Here is a 17,220-nt window from a genome sequence, read left to right as displayed (position 1 = left end):
CTATGGACAGAATACAAACTCTTACAACATTGGCTCACAGCCTGCTCAACAAAACCCAAGCATCTGCACGCCAAATTCAACTTCTAGGACATATGGCGGCAGCCATCTATGTGGTTCCCCACACCAGACTTCATATGCAGCGCTTACAGTAGGGCCTAAAGACCCAGTGGTCTCAATTTCTACAACCCCTCAACTGCAAGGTTCGAATTACCAATGCAATGAAGGAGGACATTCGCTGATGGCTCTCTCCCAGCAACCTATCCTCGGGGGGCCCCCTTCCATTTACCCCCTTATCAGCTCACACTTACCACGGATGCCTCCAGGAAGGGTTGGGGAGCCCACCTAGGTGACCTGAAAACTCAAGGTCTATGACTCCTCAACAGACTACATACCAAATCAATCTCCTAGAGTTATGGGCCATTTGGAGAGCACTTCAAACATTGTCTGCTCAAATCCGAGGATCAAGTCTAATGGTGTACACAAACAACCAAGTAGCCATGTTTTACGTAAACAAGGAAGGAGGGTCTGGTTCCTGGACACTGTGTCGGGAAGCAACTCGAATACTTCATTGGACAATCAAAGCCCAAGTATCAATTCAGGCCACTTACCTTCCAGGTCTCGACAATGTAACAGCAGATCGTCTCAGCCAAATTTTTCATCCACACGAATGGACTTTAAACCCAGAGGTAGCAGTAAACGTTTTCCAACAGTGGGATTTCCCCACAATAGACCTCTTTGCTACAGAAGCCAACCGACAAGTTCAAACATTCTGCTCCATTTATCCCAGCAGCCTGCGGTTCGCCCCAGATGCCTTTGAGACAGTGGAAGGTAATGTGATTTGCCCAAGCTCACAAGGAGCAGCAGCAAGATTTGAACACTAGTTTCCCTGGTTTGCATCCCACTGCTCTAACCACTAGGCAACACCACCATTCCATGCGTAAGGGTTTGATGGGTTATGTGGGATCTGTCTGCAAGCAAGTGTGAGGGGTGAATGAGTTCTGTGTGTGTAGAACATAAGAAATTGCCATACTGGGTCAGACCAAGGGTCCATCAAGCTTTCCAATAGTGGCCAAGCCACACTACAAGTACCTGGCAAGCACCAAAACACTAAGTAGATCCCATAATACTGATGCCAGTAATAGTACTGGCTATTCTCCAAGTCAGCTTGATTAATAGCAGTTAATGGACTTCTCCAAGAGCTTATCCAACCCTTTTTTAAACACAGCTACACTAACTGCACTAACAACATCCTCTGGCAACAAATTCCAGAGCTTAATTGTCTCAGATTAGTTTTAAATGTGCTGCTTCCTCAACTTCATGAAGTGCCCCCTAGTCCTTCTGTTATCCAAAACAGTAAGTAACCAATTCACTTTTACCCATTCTAGACCTCTCATGATTTTAAAGACCTCTATCATATCCCCCTTTAGCCTTCTATTCTCCAAGCTGAACAGCCCTAACCTTTTCAGCCTTTCCTCATAAGGGAGCTGCATCCCCTTTATCATTTTGGTCGCCCTTCTCAATACCTTCTCCATCGCAACTATATCTTTTTTGAGATGCAGCAACCAGAATTGTACAAAGTACTCAAGGTGTGGTCTCACCATAGAGTGATAAAGAGGCATTATGACATTTTCTGTTTTATTCACCATTCCCTTCCTAATAATTCCTATCATTGTTTGCTTTTTTGACTGACACAGCACACTGAACCGAGGAAGTCAAAGTATTATCCACTATGACACCTAGATCTTTTGACTGGGTGGTAGGTTCCATATTAGGAGCTAACATCGTGTTAACTATAGCAAGGGTTATTTTTCCCTGTATGCATCACCTTGCACTTGTCCACATTAAATTTCATCTGCCATTTGGATGCCTAATCTTCCAGTCTTGCAAGATCTTCCTGCAGTTTATCACAATCTGCTTATGATTTAACTACTCTGAATAATTTTGTATCATCTACAAATTTGATTACCTCATTCATCCTATTCCTTTCCAGTTCATTTATAAATATACAAGCCGTTAAGCCCGTTAAAACGGGCTACATTAACATTTTTTTTTGGATCATTTCCTTCCCCCTCATTCTCCCTCCCACCTCCCCCACTCTCTCCCCTCTCCCCTCAGTCACTCCTCTCTCTCCCCCCTCCCTCCTCCCCTCAGTCACTCCTCCCTCTCCCTCCCCTCCTCACTCCTCCCTCCCCCCCTCAGTCAGTCACTCCTCTCTCCCCCCTCCCCTGAGTCACTCCTCCCTCCTCCCCTCAGTCACTCCTCCCTCCCCCCCTGAGTCACTCTGAGTCACTCCTCCCTCCCCCCTCCCTCCTCCCCTCAGTCGATCTCCCCCGAAGACCCGGAGCGGCGGCGGCGGCCCGAAGACCCGGAGCGGTGGGAGCGGCGGCACCGGCCCGAAGACCCGGAGCGGCAGCGGCGGCATGCGCGCGAGGGAGGGACAGACTTGGCATGCGCGCGAGAGAGGGACAGACGGACGGAAGGAAGTCTGTCCCTCCCTCGCGCGCATGCCGCCGCCGCTCCGGGTCTTCGGGCCGCCGCTCCTGCCGCTCCGGGTCTTCGGGGCGGTGCCGCCACCGCTCCTGCATGGGTCTTCGGGCCGCCGCTGCCGCTCCCGCCGCTCCGGGTCTTCGGGCCGCCGCTCCGGGTCTTCGGGCCGCCTCTCCTGTCGCTCCGGGTCTTCGGGCCGGTGCCGCCGCTGCTCCGGGTCTTCGGGCCGCCGTTCCGGGTCTTCGGGCCGCCGCTCCTACAGCGCCATTTTTATTTTTAAGAGGCACACTGTGACCGACGTGCTCGCATGCGCGGTAGAGCTGCTCTCTACTGCGCATTTGCGGCACGTCGGTCAACCTTCGTTTATTAGGTTGATTGAAAAGCACCGGTCCAGGTACAGATCCCTGAGACACTCCACCGTTTACCCTTTTCCACTGAGAAATTGACCATTTAATCCTACTCTGTTTCCTGTCTTTTAATCAGTTTGTATTCCGCGAAAGAACACCGCCACCTATCCCATGACTTTTTTTAGTTTTCTTAGAAGCCTCTCATGAGGGACTTTGTCAGACTCCTTCTGAAAATCCAAACACACTACATCTCCTGGTTCACCTTTATCCACATGTTTATTAACCCCTTCCAAAAAATGAAGATTTGTGAGGCAAGACTTGTCTTAGGTAAATCCGTGCTGACTGTATTCAATTAAACCATGTCTTTCTATATGCGCTATGATTTTGATTTTTCGAATAGTTTCCACTATTTTTCCTGGCACTGAAATCAGGCTCACTAGTCTATAGTTTCCTAGATTGCCCCTGGAGCCCTTTTTAAATATTCAGGTTTCTTTGGCCACCCTCCAGTCTCTAGGTACAATGGATGATTTTCATGATAGTTTACAAATTTTAATTAATTTAGATCTGAAATTTCATTTTTTAGTTCTTTCAGAACCCTGGAGTGCGTACCATTCGGTCCAGGTGATTTGCTACTCTTTAGTTTATCAATCTGGCCTACTACATCTTCCAGGTTCACAGTGATTTGGTTCAGTTCATTTGACTTGAAAACCATCTCCAGAAACAGTATCTCCCCAACATCCTCATTAGTAAACACAGAAGAAAAGAATTAATTTAGTCTTTCTGCAATTGCCTTATCTTCCCTAAGAGCCCCTTTAACCCCTCGGTCATCCAACAATCCAACTGAGTCCCTGACAGGTTTTTTGCCGAGGATATATTTTTAAGTGTTTTTATGTTTTTTTGCGGACAAGGGCGGCGGGATCGTCGTCCAGGACCATTCTGATTATGACACTGAGGTTGTTCGCCAATTGAGTGACCGTGAATTCTATAGCCCATTATTGACTGATCCCACCGAAGAACTACAGGGTACTATTAAACAACTTGTTCAGGAAGCATTAGACCGGCATATTATTACAACTAAAGAAGGGAAATTTCTCACCACCCCACATCCTGTCACACCACAGTTCTACACGTTACCCAAAATCCATAAAACGCTGACGCATCCGCCTGGTCGTCCTATCGTCTCGGGCATTGGCTCTCTTCTTGAACCCTTATCCCAGTTTGTGGACTATTTCCTAAAACCTTTTGTGTCGCTAATTCAGTCATATGTGAGGGACTCCACTCATTTGATCTCCATATTATCTGAACTGCCATTTCCCCCTAACCCATTCTTTTTTGTCACACTTGATGTTATCTCATTATATTCAAATATACCTCAGACTGAAGCACTTCAAGTGATCTCACACACTTTGGACAAACGCCCACGACCTCATCGTGTACCTACTTCTTTTCTAATGCAGTTATCTGAACTAGCTCTCACTGAAAATTTTTTTCAGTTCCATGATTCATACTTCAAACAGATTAAAGGCACAGCTATGGGGGCCACTATGGCCCCCAGTTTGGCTTGACTCTTCATGGATAATTTTGAGAGTCAATTTATTTATTCATCTGAGTGGTCCAAATTCATTTACCTTTGGCGTAGGTACATTGACGACGTCTTGGTGATTTGGATGGGCACAGATATACAATTTTATTGTTTTCTGGATTGGCTCAACTCTCTCAATGCCCATATACAATTTAACTTTTGTATTCACCGCTGGAAAATCGCTTTTTTAGATATTTTGATTATTGCAGGTCAGGAGCATTTTGAAACATCTATTTATCGTAAGCACACTGACCGGAACACTCTACTACAGTATCAGAGTTGTCATCCTCGCGCCTTGCGCGACAATATCCCAACAGGCCAGTTCTTACGTTTACGCCGCTTATGCTCCACCCGCCTGGAATTTTTAACACAGGCAAAAGTAATGATCAACCGTTTTCTGGACCGCGGCTATCCCCATAGGGTAGTCAAGAGAGCTTTTAAGAGAGCGCTATACACGAATCGGGACTGGCTATTTTTACCATCCTCTAGTTCGCTTGATGAATCTAACAACTGTATTTTGCCATTTTCAATAATGGGGAGCACCATTGCTGAGACGATACGGCGACACTGGTCAGCACTTTCACTCACAGAACTGTTACGTGGCCCGCTTCGTTTTACTTTTAAGCGTGGCAGAAATCTACGAGACAGGCTAGTGCATACTTACCCATTCATTGATTCATCTGACAATTTAGGAATACATGGTCCTTGTGGTCATTGCACTATGTGCAGCCACACAGCCAATATGTCAGAATTCACACATCCACTTACGGGGCGGGTGTTCAAACTTCGCTCTTCCTCGGACTGTCTCACTAAAGGGGTGATATATATTGTGAAGTGCCCATGCCCGTTGCTCTACGTGGGAAAAACCACACGCATGTTAAAAACTCGAATAATTGAACATTGTTCTAACATTCGTTTACACAGACTTGATGAACCCCTGGTGTCCCACTGGCTTGAATGCGAACATACCATCTCTGATCTCTCCTTCCTGGTGATCGAGGTTGTGCGCCGCCCTCCCCGGGGAGGCAACTACCCCGAGATCCTAGGCAGGAGGGAGCAGAGATGGATTTTTATTCTAGACACGGTAGCCCCCTCTGGCCTCAATAAAGAAATTGAGTGGAACCTGTTTTATTAGATGGGTGTTCACTGTGCGGATCCGCCGAGACCAGCTGTAAGTTGACAGCTCTCGAGAGAGCTGTCACGTTCGCGCCTTTTCTGTGTTTAAATGCCCTACACCTGTGTGAGCTTGCGCGCTCTGGGTATTTTCATAAAGGTATGTACATTTGTAAAGGTCGGTACTGTGTAGCCTTTCTTCACCATTGTTTATACTCATTGATATTTGTTTTATGTCTTAGATTAAAATATACCCCTGGTCCCTCCCGAAGCAGCCCAGCGAAACACGGGACCGTGTCGGGGGACCTGTTCGAATTCTGTTTTGTTGAACGCATGGAGTTGCCACTATAAAAATTGAGTCTTCCCATTATTGGAATTGCTAATAACCACCATAGAAATTGTGGTGATTAAATTTTGATCTTGCACCAGTGTTGCGTGATACTTGCTTATGTGCAAGGGTTCGCTCCTTCTTCATTTGGTAAATGAAATCTCCCATTATTACTGCACTGCCAAATTGGTTAGCTTCCCTGATTTCTCTTAGCATTTCATCATCTGTCTGATCATTTTGGCCAGGTGGACTGTAGTATAGTCCTATCACTATACTCTTACCCAACACACATGGGATTTCTATCCTTATAGATTCTACTGAACAATTTAGTCTCTTGTGTGATCTTTATCCTCTTGGGCTCTGTACCCTCCCGGACATAAAGTACTACACCCCCACCAAGTTGATCATCCCTATCATATTGATATTTGTACCCTGATACAGCACTGTCCCATTGGTTATCCTCCTTCCACCAGGTCTCTGAGATGCCAGTGATGCCTATCTCATCATTCACTGCTGTACATTCTAACTCTCCCATCTTAGATTTCAAAGTGTGTTTTTTGTTTTTATTAACTTGCTTTTCAGTTGATGTGAATAATTTGGAATTCTTTAGCTTGGGGGATTCTTTACTTATAGGCACATGGACTGCTTTTGTTTTTATTGGAATCCTTGTTGGAATGCCCTAACTCTCCTGTTTCATTAGTATCCTTTAAAGATACCTCCCTCCAAACCATGCACTGCTGAGCGACTGTCTGCATTCCCTTTAGAGCAGATTTTATACTAAAACAATCTCCTTTTTAAAAGTTAGTGCCAGCAGCCTGGTTCCACTCTGGTTAAGGTGGAGCCCATCCTTTCGGGAAAAATCTCCCAGTTTCTTACAAAACTGAATCCCTCTTCCCTGCACCATCGGCTCATCCACGCATTGAGACTCCAGAGTTTTGCCTGCCTCTGGGGACCTGCATGAGGACAGGGAGCATTTCAAAGAATGCCACCCTGGAGTTTTGGATTTCAGCTTTCTACCTAAAATCCTAAGTTTGGCTTCCAGAACCTTCCTCCCACACCTCCTATGATGGTGCCCATGTGTACCACAACAGCTGGCTCCTGCCCAGCAGTGTCTGTAATCTTGTCTAGGTGATGCATTAGGTCTGCCACCTTTACACCAGGCAGACAAGTTACCAAGCGGACCTCACGTCCTCAAGCCACCTAGCTATCTACATTTCTAATAATCAAATCACCAACTATGTTGGCTGACCTAACCCTTCCCTCCTGGGCAGTAGCCCTGGGAGACTTGTCCTCAGTGTGAGAGGACAACGTATTACCTGGGGAGCAGGTCCTTGCTACAGGATCACTTCCTGCTACTCCACGGTAGTGCTTTCCAACCAGGAGACCTTTCTGATCCAAGGCAGCACCGGGGCTGCCAGAATGGATTTGGGACTTGTCTGCTATGTCCCTGAAGGTCTCATCAATGTACCTCTCTGTCTGCCTCAGCTCCTCCAGGTCTGCCACTCTATCCTCCAGAGATCGGACTCGTTCTCTGAGAGCCAGGAGCTCTTTGCGCCGGCTGCACACATAAAATCTCATCGGAGGATAAAAAATCATACATGTGACACTCAATGCAAAAGACTGGAAAGCCCCCTCCCCCCCCTTGCTGCTGGACCTCTGCCTTCATCTTAATTTTGTTGAGTTTCTAGTTAAGTTTAAGTTGTTAAAGGAGTTGGAATTAGAGTACTTTAAATTTATAGGTGTAATCGCTAATTAATCTGCTAGAGACCTACAAGGGGATGATTAAACTCTCAATAAGGGCTGGTGCAATAGTATGATTTAGGTAAGAGCCTGATTGATGTTTAATGGGAGGAGGAATAGCCTAGTGGTTAGAGCAGTGGGCTATGAACCAGGAGACCAGTGTTCAAGTCCCACTTTCGCTCCTTGTGACCTTGGGCAAGTCACTTTACCCTCCATTGCCTCAAGTACAAAACTTAGATTGTAAGCCCTCTGGGGATAGAGAATACCTACAGTTACCTGAATGTAAACCGATGTGATATCTCAGATCAAATGTCGGTATATAATAAAAATAATGAGTGTCTCTTGCCTAAAAATCAAGGAGTGAGGGAGCCTTATGAGGGGGGGGGGGGGTGTATTAGAGGGAGCATGTGTGTGAGAGAGGGAGGGACAGCAGGAGCCTATGTGAGGGGCAGTACTGAGAACAGGGACAAACTCTGGGATTGGCAATAGAGTGGAAAGGGTTCAGCCTAGAGGTGGAGGGGAGAGATACTGGCAGGTGGATGAGTTGGGACCTGAGAGGAAAAGGGAGAGCGAGTGGAAGGGACACTTACAGTGAATTTCTAGGGAAATTCTGCTCAAAATATTTAAAATTCTGCTACTTTAAGTAATAACTTTTTTCTGTATAAATTTAAAATGTAATTACTTAAAGACTATTGTGTAAATTGTGTTATTTTGACCAATATAAATTTTGCAGATTTTTAAGTTTTTTTGCGCAGAATTACTCCAAGAGTAAGATTGTATGAAGTACACATTCACCATAAGCTCAACACCAAGTGCACACACAAAAGCCTTTTATTAATGGATAGATTATGCCACCAGGCCAGAAATATAATGTACAAATTGCTATGCTGAAAGTTTCTTGACTCTGAATGCTATAGGTCCAGAATATGCTAGCAGAAAACCTCACTTCAGACACTCATACAGACCACACGGATCTTCACCAAATACAGAACAGTTAACCACTAATTACAAATATGCAGGCAAAAACTGAAATGGAATCCTCAAGAAACTATTCTGAATGCAGTGCTGTTACTGTTCTAGAAACAGTAATGCATTTCCTCCTAAACTAAGCCAAGCCCCAGTCATTGTTCTTGTGGGGAGTGGAGGCTGTTATGTTATGCATTTATTTATGGTGACTTGTATACTGCCTAGTGCCAGCATATCTTTTCTAGGTAGATCATAACAGTTAAAACATAAACATAACAAACACAAACATGAAACCCGTCTTCAAACTGTAAAAACATTACATAGCTCCAAAAGCTTCCTGAAACAAATAAGCTTTCACCTGTTTCTTAAAAAAAAAAGTACAATCCTGTAGCTGCTGTAACGCCAGAGGAAGACTATTCCATAACACAAAGCCTATTCATGAAAATGCATAATTTATTAGTCACCTGCAGACAAGTGTCCTTTAACCCCAAAATTGACAACAAGAAAGTCCTGGTGAACTGCAATGAATGTCTCTCACAATACGATGTAAAGCAATTTTTCAGATACACTGGCCCATCATCATGTAAAGCCCAGTACATCCAAACCAATTATTTTAACTTCACCTGTTGTACTATCCACAGCTAATGGAGGGACCGCAGCAATGGAGAAAGGTGTTCTTTAAGTGGAGCCCCCAAAACCAACCTTGTTCCGGCATTCATAACATCTGTAAAGCCCTCGGATGACATCCTGGTAAACCTATATATACGTTATTACAGTAATCCAAGGTGGTGAGCACAAAAGCCTGGATTACTATCCTAAAAATCAGGCTTATCAAAATACATTTAAGATTACATAATTTTCTAAATTAAAAAACCCCACCCTAACTACTACTTTTAATTGACCCCACACACACATGCATACAAGAAGAATGCTGAGTGTTCAGCAACCTCAACCCAACATCTGCTCCACACACAATGCTGAGCACTCAGCAGCCTCAACCTAACATCCACCCCCCCACCCCCCCCAAGGAGGACAGACTCAGCGGTCACAACATAACATCTCCCTTTACAAGATAAACAGTAAAGGTTTGGAAACCCATAATACCCTCCCCCCCCCCCCCCCCAAACCAATCCAAAAGCCTTGGCAGCCCAAACAACTCCCATCCCACCCCTTGTGTTCCTCCTCCCCCCCCCCCCCCCATCTTCTACCCAGCACCACATCTCCACTGATCCCTTCTCATTTGCCACATCCATCCTCCGTCTTCCTGTCCACTGTTCTCTCCTGCCCCAAACACCCTCCTTTCTACCCCTCATCTTTTCTCCTACCCCCCAAGCCTCGCCTCCCTCCCCTTCCTGTTGCTGTCTCTCTCCACAGCCTGCATCCTCTCTCCCTGCTTGACACTGTTCCACCCTCCTCCTCCTCCTGCATCCTCCCTGCCCCTCTATCCCCTCATCTCCACTCTTCCCCATTCACCCTTGCTCTCTTTGCCTGCACCAGCCTCATCTTCTCACCTCATCTCCTCTCCAGCTTCTCTCCTCTTCTCCTGCCCTCTCCTCTTGTTCCCAGATTTACCCTCCCCCCCCTTGCTCTCTCTCCTGGCCCCAGCCCTCCTCTCACCCTCCACCTAGCATCTGGATGACTTCTGCATCTCCTCCAGTGTCAAGCAGGGGAGGCAGCCACAGAGGCAGAAGATTGTTGTGGTAGCAGCAGCTGACTCCTCCTGAGGTCCTCTATAGGCACAGCTGCAAGCCATGGCAATGATAGGCATGTCTAGTAGGAGTGGTGATGACATATAGGCTTTGTGGGCGAAGATATTAGGGCTAATGAAGATAGCAGCATGCAGCTCCTACTACATGTGGGGATGTTTTATTTCTGAGTAGTCTGCTTGCAGCAGAAGTTGTCTAACTTCTGCCAGCATGCTGCTCAGAGAAGTGGGTGGGGGAGGAGGATTGCTAGGAACCAGCACTGAGTATGCCCAGAAGAAGGGGGGAGAAGATCACCTAGAGCTGCATTGAGCAAATCTGCACCAAGAAGGAGGAGATGGGGGAGGAGTCGCCTAGCTAGCAAGCCACTTTAACTTTCAGGTTCCCGCAGCCATCAAGAGACACTTTTTTACAAAAATAAACCTGTGGCGTCTCCTGCCAGAAGTTAAATGTCGGGGTAACCAGTCCCCCTGGATGATGTATGCAACTGAACCAAAAGTCTGAATCTGAACAAGACTGAGCAACACAAGATGGAGTCTTCAGCCACGTGATGGTCCCTGGAACTTAATGTGACTTCCTGGGATCTACACAAAATGAAAAGAAACTGCCATTGTTCTTCCTGTCAGACATTTATCTGCACCTTCAAATTTAGCTGGTATCGTGGACTACTAAGCCATGGCCTTGATGAAAACTTTGTATCTAACCATTAAGCAAGCATTGATTCAGTCAGAAACCTCCAGAACCTGCCATCATCTCTGTAAGAAAATACATATATAGTGTGAGGGTGCTCTGCAAAGTTCTTAGGAAAATACACCTGTAAAAGAAAGACCTCAGAAAGGTAAAGAGGCAGAAATGGCAAGTAAAGGCAAGCCACAGTGTAATTTATTACTTTTATGTGTTGTAGCACAAATTTTATTTAGCATTGACAGGCCGATGCAATAAGACAGGTGTGAAAATTTGCGTGCAAAGCCATATCTCCTGGGCGCCTGATTCAATATTTAAATGAGCTGCAGCATTAAAAAGAACGCGCTAGGGAAAACATGGGCCCACAATTTCAACAGGCGCTATATAAAACTCGACAAATAAATAAATAAATAAGAGCTTCCATTTTATCCCGCTTCAGTTGATTTTGCACACTATACATGCCTGGAATGCGTATATTGTGCATTCAGAAATGGTTTTTGTTTGGGTTTTTTTAGATCAGGTCGTCTCGTTATTTTAATCTTGAACACCGCAGTAGATCCAAGTATCTCAACAATCCTTAGGAGGACCCACACAGATCAGTATTTTTGCATTTCTCAGGAGCCCTTGACTGGCGAAATGACTTAACACCAGCTTGGGACTGAAGTTAAATTTGCTTTGTTGAAAAGTAGGGGCCTGATAATTTACTGAATCAGGGGTAATAGCCAATAATTTCATCTACATGGAATTTACATGCAATGATCGCTATCAGCTATGCAGTTTTTTGGATACACTAATCCCCTTATTGCATCTGATGCTAGTCTAGTGCATCCAAAGTGCATGTCCAATCGCTCGTTAACCTGTGCACTAGGCTGGCTCACTATATTGCATCGGCCCCTTAATGTATTAAATACAAGACAAATACAGTATGAGAAAAAGAATGTAACTAGTGCTATAAGTTCATAGGGAAAAAGTACTTACAAATATGACAGTGTGCCAAAGGTCAGTGCCTGCATTCCACTTAGCTCTAGACTCATCTTACATGCTGGAAGTATTTGCATATTAAAGATAAATAATTTGCATTAACCACTTAAAAAAATATCTTGCTAACTAAGTAGCTAAATCATTGGTGTATAGATCATAGGTAGTGATCTATTTAACCTATTGTATCAGCAAACAATCATTGAGAGGCCTACTTCGTTTACATGGTAATGTTTAGAGCCTTTTCATAAGATGTCTTATTGCTTTTCAGAATAAACATTTTTCTTTTCTAGCTGTCTGTATGTGTTTCTTTCAAACCCACAACATCCTAGCTAAGATAAAATCATATCAGAAGCCACCAATCACATGTCTATAGATAAGGGTAGCATCCAATCAAGTTCAACATTTGAACCATATGTATCTGAATATGTATTAAATCCTGAACAAAGAAAAAGACTTTGGACTTTACAGATTGCAGCAAAGGAACCTTTCCCTATTCCTTCGCTGCCTTTCATGTGATCCTTATACCCCTGAACTTATCACCGAGACTGGTTTCAGAAGCTTAGCCCAGTCCTGCTTCATAACTGGAATGCTTTCTGGTCTCGCACTAGACCAAGCCCTAGCAAGTTAAGCCCCTTTACCTTGTTCCTGCCTGTGTTGCGCTCTGGGTTCTGCCTGAAACTGTGCAGTTAATCTCTCATTTACTGCTGGAGGTACAGCTCAATTCCCTCCTTGCCGAAACAGGATCCCTGATCTACCCTAATCAGTGAACTCATTCCCCCTATATTAAGCCATGGCCTCTGTGGTCTACCCCATTTCGATTCCTATGGATTATTTTAAATCAAATGTGTACAATACTACAGCGTAGGAGATTTGAACATTTGAGTCTCCTGTGGGGGCCTGCAGGGTTGGATAGAACAGAGGGCTGATATACACAGTCCTAGAAAGTGAATGAGAATGTGGGTCTCAGTTGAGGTCACACTCAACATACCCTGGCTTATGAAAGAGGTTCATTGCTGTCAAGGTGTGCACAAAAACCCATCTGGAGGCATTACCCCCACTGGAAACTTCCTACAGTGCTTCAGGCTAGCAAAGGCACATGAGCGAATTGAAGTATCCTTTCTGCAGAATATACAAGAAGTTGAGAGCTAGTGGATGCCCTTCAAGGGGCTCCTCTCAAAAAAATTATAATGGAACCCAGGAGAGAATGTCTGATACTTGATCTAGTGCTCAGTAATAGTGATAATGTATCTAATGTTCGGGTAGGTGCCTACCTGAGCACCAGTGCTCATCAGATGGTATGGTTTGATATTGCAAATAGGATACAGAGAAGTCACACGAAGACCCAAGCTTTAAATGTCAAAAATACGGACTTTGTCAAAAAGACTGAGAGAAAATGGATGAGGTAGAACAACAGTGGGCCAAATTATAAGGCACTATTACAAAAGCAACAAATCTATATGTTAGAAAAGTAAACAAAAGTAAGAGGAAAAAGAAACCAATCTGGTTATCAAAGAAGATGGCTAAAAAAAATGAAAGCAAAAAAAAAAACAAACTGCATTCAGCAGTATAAAGGATCACAAAGAGGAACACAGGGAAGAATACCTGGTAAAACAGAGACTAAGAAAGCAAAAGGTCAAGCGGAAGAAAGAATTGCAAAAGAGGTAAAGCGAAGTGCAGACCATTTTGAGATATATCAGAGAAAGAAGGAAGGCCCAAAGTTATAAGGAGCAATGTGTAGAGAGAGATGAAGAAATATTAGAAATATTTGTTTGGTGTTCAATAAAGAAGACCCTGGAGAAGGATAATTGCTGGTTGACACGACCATAGATGGGAGTAGGGTAGATACAACTCTGTTTACAGAAGAGCCAGAAAAACTGAAAGTGGGCAAGGCCATCGGGCCAGAGGAGGTACATCCCAGGATACTGAGGGAGCTCAGAGATGTGCTGGCGGGTCTGCTGAAAGACTTGTTCAATAGATCCCTGGAAACTGGAGTGGTGCTATGAGATTGGAGAAGAGCAGTTGTGGTCCCATTTCACAAGAGTGGTAGCAGAGAGGAAACTGCAAACTACAGGCCAGTTAGCCTCACCTCAGTGATGGTAAAATTAATGGAGAGACTGCTGAAGGAAAGAATAGTGACCTGGCTACAATCTGGTGGGTTGCTGGACCCAAGGCAGCATGGATTCAACAGGTGACGGTCCTGTCAGACAAATCTGATTGATTTTTTTGATTGGGTGACTAGAGAATTGGATCAAGGAAGAGTGCTTGATATAATTTACTTGAAGATTCATGAATAAAATGAGAAGCTTGGGAGTGGGTGCCAAGATGGTGGAGTAGATTACAAACTGGTTAACTGATAGGAGACAGAACAGTGTTAAGTGGAGTGCCACAAGGATCGCTTTTGGGACCTGTTCTGTTCAATATCTTTGTGAGCAACATTCCAGAAGAGATAGAAGGTAAAGTTTGTCTACTTGCTGATCCTAAAATCTGCACGAGCGTGGGCATGCCTGAAGAAGTAGAGAGAAGAAAAGTGATTTGAGAAAGCGTGAAGAGTGGTCGAAAATTTGGTAGCTGATATTCAGTACCAAGAAGCTCAGATTTGTGCATCTGGGGTGTGGTAATCCAAAAAAGTTGTATGTGATGGGGAGTGAAAGACTAATGTGCACGAACTGGGAGAGGACCTTGGGATAATAGTCTGGCAATCTGAAGAAAGCAAAGCAATGTGACAAGGCAATACCTAAAGAGAGAAGGATGTTGGGCTTCATAGAGAGAGGAATAACCAGTAACAAAAAGGTGATAATGCCTTTGTACTGGTCCTTCTTGAGGCCTCACCTGGAATATTGTGTACAGTTCTGTATACCATGTATCAAAAGGGATGGAGGCAAGCCAGAGAAGGGAGACCAAAATGTATCGGGAGACTTATGAGGAGAGGCTGAAGGAGCTAAATATATATTCTCTGGAAGAGAGAAGTTGCAGGGAAGATATGATATAGACTTTAAGAGACCTGAGAGGTTTTAATGTTGCATGAACTTTGAACCTTTTTTATTTGAAAGGAAACAGCAGAACTAGGAGTCACGAAATGAAACTCCAGGGGGTAATGACTCAGAACCAATATCAAGAAATATTTCTTCATGGTGGATGCATGCAATGCCCTTTCAGAAGATGTGGTGAGGACGAAAATAATAAACGAATTCAAAAGGGCATGGGATAAACAGTATGGATCCCTAAATACTAGCGGTTGGAAATGAAGGAAAGGGTACATGGGGGTAACCTGTGCAGAATGGCGATTATCCCTTAACCTTGATACATTTAATGCAGCTACAACATCGCTCTTCACTGGGGGGAAAAGGGGGAATTGGATTCAGATGACAGCCAATGCTGTGTCCCAACCGTGGTCTGGTGTACTTATACACAGGCATTAGAGAAAAAGCACAGGACTGCTTCTACAACCAGGTCCAAAAGTGAAGTATGTTTAAACAGCATTTTCTGAATTATCAAGAAGGCTGCTTACCCCATAAAAATGTTGCTAACAGTAATTTGTTATTGGTTTGACAATTGCTTGGTATGATTGTAAATATTACTACCCTTAACATAAGGCTTGGGGGTAACCGGCATGGAGCGGCAGTTACTACGATAAGAAACTTCCTGGACAAGCTGGATGGACCAGTTGGTCTTTTTCTGTCATTGTTATTATGTTGCTATGAGTTGCCTAGGCATGCTGTTTGGGATGTTTATAAGAGTTGGAAAGGAGAAGGGAAAAGATGCAGGGATCATTCTAATATAACAAAATTATATTCACACAAAAATGAAAGGAATGTGAAGAGCAATACCAAATGAAGATGTAACAGTGCCCATAACAAGAAAAACTGACATTTTTAAGAGTCGTACCAAGGTAAAGCAGTATTTTTCAACCTTTTCACCTCAAGGCACACCTTTTTAACAAAAATGTTCTGTGGAACACCAGTTTCCATGGATCATACAGTGCAGTTGTGAAAAGGGGATGTGTGGCCCAAAGAAAATTTAGGGAAGCATTGAATGCCTCACCAGTGTGTCTTCCAGATTTTAAAGCAAAGACACACCTGAACCTGTCTGGATACACTAGCTGCTGCAGGAGAAGAGAGAAGTCAGTGTGGTGTGGGCAGTCAGTTCGGTTACTTACCTTGGCTGCCACATGTGCCTGCTAGAGCTCCTTCACTGCTGCTGCTCACAACACTCAAAATATTTCACATCCAGTGCTCAGTGAATGCTCTCCCCGTCTCAGGCTGGAGATGAGACAGAAGTCTGAAGGATATGAAGATGAGATATGCCCAGTTTTTGTTGAAAAAACATGTCATAAATCAAATGAGGTGCTGTATGCACTATGTATGTTGCATAAAGTGGATCCCAGCTATTCATGCAGAGCATGCTACCCTTAAAATTACCACGTTCTGGGATTCATGCTGTAGCTAGAAACAAAGAGCACGCAAGATTATACAAACTAGTGTCTCTTGTCTACAAGTGGTGAGAGCATAACCCAGGTGCTGGCTTGGATCAGAGCATTAAGCAATGGTAACTTTTACATGGCACTCCTCATCTGGTCTGAAGCTACTTCAGTTTGCCATGGCACACTTATTATGAAACACTGAGCTAAAGTATTTTCCTGAAGCTTTTTTTTTTTTTTACAATGTGCCCTTTGTTTTCCAACTAATCACTCTTGTTACCCTCTCACTTCCTGTCTTGTCTGTAGGAGGGAAGCAGAAGCTGATATTTGAGAGAATTAATGTGGATGTAGCAAGGGATGAAAGACAAGGAGAAAAAAGATTGGGAAAAGGTGTGAAAATGGGAGGGAAGAGAAAAGGGAATGATACAACAGTTGTGAGGAGAAAAACATCTGAGAGTGGAGTAAGAAAATGTAGAGTAATAGTTGAAAACTAAAAAAGAACTGAATTCAAAAAAGACAAATGATTCAGATGCACACAGGTTAGGAAAATATTTGAAAAAAAATTTGTAGAGCACAATTTAAATAAAATAAATTCAGGATTTGCATACACAATTCTATGCAAATGTATAATGTGCCACAATTATTACAGAACTTTGAAAACTGAGCTAGGGCTTGGTCTTTTCAAAATTATTATTAGCATTCATGTAGAAGGACTGTAGGGAACAATATGCTGTTTCCAGATTTATTTATTTATTTATTTATTTATTCATACTTTTCTATACCGATAGATTCATATCAAATCAGTTTACATAGAACAAGGGGGTTAACTGAATAAACTATTTAACAAAGAAGCAAAAGTTACAGGAGAAAAC

The sequence above is a fragment of the Rhinatrema bivittatum genome, chromosome 3, assembly GCF_901001135.1.
Source record: "Rhinatrema bivittatum chromosome 3, aRhiBiv1.1, whole genome shotgun sequence".
NCBI lineage: Eukaryota > Metazoa > Chordata > Amphibia > Gymnophiona > Rhinatrematidae > Rhinatrema > Rhinatrema bivittatum.
Note: the sequence above shows the minus strand (reverse complement) of the source record.